At 27.3% G+C, this 5,853-nt stretch overlaps 1 protein-coding gene across 1 annotated transcript in view; it reads right to left on the bottom strand.

The window, feature by feature from the left end:
- The window catches only part of LOC108755570 (transmembrane protein 26), a 33,187-nt gene that overhangs the window by 26,701 nt on the left and 633 nt on the right, over positions 1-5,853 (bottom strand). The window lies entirely within an intron of this gene.

Here is a 5,853-nt window from a genome sequence, read left to right as displayed (position 1 = left end):
TTTATGTGGCGAGGCGCTGTAATACACACATAAGTACGAGCCCATATATGTTACATATGCTCGTTTTCGGCGCGTCGAAAGCATATATGCATGGGTTCATGTTTGTGTGTGTGGGTACCGATTTCGCCACATTTTGCCAGGCCGCCGTCTGATTCTGTGTCGTTGGCTGAGTATTCAGGAGCCTAAAGGCTATTGATCATGGACAAATATTAATCCGTGTTACAAATCAAACTAACCAAGACTCCTTATAAATCAAATAATTGGAAAGGATACGGGCAGTAGGAGTCAAGCGCAGAAGACGTCACGCAAATAATATATCTGGAGTGTGAAACTTCTTTATTCACTAAAATGCGCTTACATGTTCGACTCATTTTTGAGCTCTCCTCAGAGGCAACACAAATTAACATAATAAACTGTGAATAAAAATTATCCCACCACGAATTTATCCTACCATAAATTATCCTTACCATAAACATTACTATGAAAGTATGAGTACTTATTCAAAAACTGGTGACATTCAGTCAGTGTCGTTTGTACGCAGTAATGAGTTTTTGGGGTATGATTTTTGATTATTTTTCAACTTTCATTTCCATGGAATTGATTAATATTCCAATGCAAAATGTTTCATTTGTAAGCTTTAATAATACTAACTAAAACTAAAAGTGACTCACTGTGTTTAATGCTGACTGGCCAAAATATCGAGAACCGGTTTTTGAATAATTCATAGTAATCTTTGCGATATAGTTTGTGATTTGTAATTAGAGTGAGCGTCCTTATTTTCGGGATAATTAATTATAATCTTAAGGTTCTTGATAAATTAGTTTTTCATATTCTCTATTTCAATATTTCTTTTTTTTCGTTCTTTTTTCTTTTTTTTATTTTTTTTTTTACTTTTTTGGCGTTTAAATTCTCAAGGTAGAGGAGCTCACCATAGTAGGATAATTTTTATTCACAGTTTATTATGTTAATTTGTGTCCTCTCTGAGGAGAGCTCAAAAGTGAGCCAAAACATGTAAGCGCGTTTTAGTGAATAAAAAAGTTTCACAATTCATAGATATATTATTTGCGCAACGTCTTCTGCGCTTGACTGCTACTGCCCGTATTCTTTCCAGTTCTTTGACAAATATTTATCTTTACCAAAAGGACTCCAAGGACTTAGAAGTAATTGAAGAACGCTGACAATATAAAAAATTGACACAAATTTACAACTATTAACATAAATATTTAGATAATACATTATTAAATTCATAATTTTTTTATATAAATGCACTTAAATAATATGCATATGAATATTTTATCCCAAAAGTATACGACATCTGCGTATATATTTGCCACAGTATACGTAGCGCAACTCTGTTCACTAATGTGAAGCATATAGTGCTGCGTGTATGCGTAAGTAGAGACAATATACGATAACGCCATTTAACTCTCTTATTAATATACCCAAATTTCCTTCTTTGATTTTTATCAAAACTTTATATAATTTTTATAAAAAGCTATAGCTGTAAGCGCGCAAATGGTATAAAATAATTTAAATAACGTGGATCTGACCGGGTTAAGACATATTTTGCTGGAAAATTAAAAAAATTTTTAATATAAATCCCAAAAGGGGATATTCGGGTATTGTGACAAAAGGATTAAACTTCTATCTCACTTATTCTTTCTGTTTTCACTTTTCCTCATAACCATTCAAATGTTAGTTGTAGGAACTGGTAGTAATAGTGGTATTAGTTTGTACACGTTTATATCCATCAGTAAGAAAATATCCTTTTAAGAAAAGGTAAAAAAAGTATACCAAGTATACGCGCCGTTCAAAAAAAGATTTTATATAAAAAGATAGGATTAATTTGTGACTGTCAGTAAAATCTTTTTAAAAAAGATAAAAAAAGCTAAGCATATGTGCTTCTCAAATAAAATCTAAGTATCCAACCCAATTAATAAGTTTTAATTTTTCTTCAAAGATATTCTTATTGAAGGTCTTTCTATTCCAACCCAAATAGTGCCAACTTTAATTTTCTGTAAAAAATTATTACTTTTAAAAAAAAATTAATGTATCAAACAAAAAATTAGAACCTAGATGCTACAATCTTCATTAATCAAGTTAAATTCTATCAAATTAAAAAGTAAAACACAAATGTACTGTTTCTGGTTATTCTCTTAACTCTAATAATATGTATCATTCATATAAAAGATTTGATATTAACAAAATTAGCGCCAAGGTAAATTCCTCAAAATTTTATGTATTATTGGTAAAAAAAGATTTGATATTAACAATTGACAAGTTAAATTCCATGTAATGAAATAATATTTCATAATTAACATGTGTATATGAAAAATTCTGAGAAAAGATGTAGATTTGGATACCAAATTAAATAAACAATATTAACTTTAATGATATGTATCATTTGTACAAAAGATTTGACATCAACGACTGTGGCGCCAAGTTAAATTCTACTATTAAAATAAAAAGTAAAACACAAATGATATTATCTTTATTATTTACTTAATCCAAATGATACTATCTTTAATTTTTATACAATAAAACCTAAATATACGTATATCTTATTGAAGGATCTTTCTATTACAATCCAAATGGTTTAAATTCCTCTTAAATGAAATTATTATATCACAATTCATTCAAAGACATTTTCTCTTCCAACTAAAGTAGTGGTTATTTAATTCTTCTTCAAAACATTATACAAAACATCATCACAAAATTACTCAATTTAAGTGTTCCCTGGTAAAAATTTTTCTCATAATTTTTATATAAATTGAAACATTTTTCAGAAATACTCAGAAATATTCGGAAAGTTTACATTTTCTCTCAAAACTTTTCATACAAGTGAATTTTGAAATATTCTGAAATTTCTCATCCCATCATTTTAAAAAAATATTTTTAAATTTTTTAGATTTTGTAACATTTCATCAGAAATTATACTTACAACAAATCTTAAAAATCGTATGATATTTTATAATTAACATATATGAAAAATTCTGAGAAAAGATGTAGATTTTCTGAGAAATGTTCCAATTCGTATAAAAAAATGTGAGAAAGTTATAAAATTATAGAGAAAATCTGAAAAATTATATGAAAAATTTTGAAAAAGATTTTCACCAGAGTTACCACAAGAAATTAAAGAATTGACCGCATAAAATGAAAAAATTTGATTTAAATAGAAAAATTTTTTATATAAACACTTGGCGTTGCTATTCAGTAAGAAAAAGTATAAAAGTTTAAAATTTGAATGGTAATTAATATAAAATAAATAATAAAAGTAATAATAAGTACAGAGCTACAAGCCAAGCTAGGTCTTAATGCTATATTATTAGAAAAACATAAGTTTATTACAACAAACATTTCAACTCTGATTGGTTTATTTTCAATGTTAAAATTGATACAATTTGAATTTAAAATGTTTGAAGGTGGTTAAACAATTACAAAATATAAATAATGGATAGCATACAGCCACAACAATAGAGATGTTAACGTAAATCATATTAAAATTCATATATAAATATTATAAGTAGACGTTTCGGTCAAGATTTGATCATCATCAGTACAAACGAGATGACAAAAAATAAAAAACTTACAAAATAAATTTTAATTAAGCAAAAATCGCTAGTCCAAAGGTGTTACAATAATATCAAAATAAAATTACATAAAAAAATTACTAAAAAGAAATTACATAAAATTAAAAACGCAATGCTCTCAAGTTCATAGATGGAGAAATAATTTTTCAATCGCTTGTGGTATAAAAATACAGCGTGAATAGAAATCAAGAGAGTTAAATTTAACAATGTTTTCATTAACGTTTTTTATCATCAACTCACCAGTTTAAAAATTTTCTAAAAATATCATTATATTTCCAATTATGAAGTAATCCTATAAATTTTAAAATGAAACTCGAATGGACTATATAGATAAAAAATTCTGACGGCGCGATTCCGCATACATGCAGGACATAGTTTACAGGAGTAATACAGGAACGATGGGTTAAATAAAAAAAGGCATAATACTTAAATTAGTGAATCAAATGCATTTTTATTTTTTGCATACCTTTACAAGAGTTGACATAGTAGCTAATGATATAATTTTCACTTCAATTTTTCCCTTATGTCTTTGAATAAATGAATAGTATATTAAGATATCGAAAATCATCTTGGCTTTCTCAAAACGTTTATAAAGTTCACGAGTTTTTATTTTATATTCTTGAATTGAAAAAAATTTTGTATTGACATTTTCAATGTTTTGTTAACCCACAAAACATTTTTCAGCGGTATTTATAGAGTTGTTTATATTCTGCAAACTGGCTTTTACTGCTAATTCTTTTATTGTACCTCCTAAACCATCGCAAGGTACTTTTCCATGTGACGTGGCGAAAAAGTGGCATTTATATTAAAGTCATACAACCCATCGTTCCTATACTATTCCTATAAATTACGTCCTACATGTATGCGGAACCGCGCAGTCACAATAAAATTTTTTATCTATGTCAGTCCATTCGAGTTCCATTTTGAAATTTGCAGGATTACTTCATAATTAAAGTAGAAATATAATAATAATTTTAGAAATTTTTTTTAGAAAACTGGTGAGTTATCACAAAAAATGTTAATAAAAATTGTAAACAAAATAATTTGTAGAAAATAATTTATTTATTTAAAAATAGTAAATTAAAAATAACCTGTGTGTAGAACAAGATCTTTAAAATCGACCTCTTGCATTTTTTGTACGACTAATGGTTTCGACAATATAATAATTTGAATATTTGCATGAGTAACGTTTTTTTATGAATTTCTGTGACTTACAAGAGTGAATAACTTCACAAAAAAAATCTCAAATTTTTTTTGTATCTCATATTTTTATCTGTAGAATATGTCAGTAAATTTAAAAAAAAAATGATAATGTTTCAAAAGTGCTTGGTTTGACGTGGAAGGCCTCATATAATGTGAAGATGTTTTGTGCTACATCTAATTCGATTGATTGATGAACAGGTAAATGGATTCAGGTCATGGTTCGCTTCTTCGCAGATGTCAATAATTTTTGATATGCTTGCTCGTATACTTAACTCGAATACTCTCGTATTCTAACTCAGCGGCTCATGTTACTAATGCTCTAATTTCCGTTTGTCAAAATGACAAACGGTTTCACAACGTACACGCCCTTTTCGAGGAATACCTTTATATTAATTTTTGCAATGAGAAAACAGTCTCTAATGCAATTTTGTAATTATAATATTTTCTGTACTGCCTATAATAGGGATGAAATGCTGATTAGATAATGATACAGTAAGAGATAATAAAATGTAACCTTTATATTTTGCTTTTGCAGTTATTTTCGTATGCATTCAATTATCTACTAACATATCTCCCAAAACGATCATCAAATAAATAAAATTAAGTTATGCAGAGTGTCCTTCTGTTAATTAAATTGGTAAATCGATGTCGAAGTATAAGACATCCTTATTTTTCGAAGTTTTTTATGAAATATTTTAAAGATGTTTTGTAAAGAACTTTTAAAGATATCTTAAAATTGTCGTGTGCGTCAATTTCATACTCTCTATTCATTAATCAAAAATAATTGTAAAATTTGCAAAATAGTAGAGAACTTTTCAACTCAGGCTAGTCTACTTTACATACGAGCACTATGTCAATATTTAGGGGATACCTTGTCTGCTTTATAATAATATGTTTTTTTTATATAAATTGTTTGACATATTAATAATAATGCTATAATATATCATTTTTGTGCGAATGACTTCTTGTCCTTTCATAAATAACAAATCTTATAATTTATAAAATAATTATGTCATGAAATAAATACTTCAGTACTATAATCATAACCAATTAATGATAA

This window comes from Trachymyrmex septentrionalis, unplaced genomic scaffold (genome assembly GCF_001594115.1).
Source record: "Trachymyrmex septentrionalis isolate Tsep2-gDNA-1 unplaced genomic scaffold, Tsep1.0 scaffold89, whole genome shotgun sequence".
In the NCBI taxonomy this organism is placed as follows: domain Eukaryota; kingdom Metazoa; phylum Arthropoda; class Insecta; order Hymenoptera; family Formicidae; genus Trachymyrmex; species Trachymyrmex septentrionalis.
This window is presented reverse-complemented; position numbering and strand designations above follow the sequence as displayed.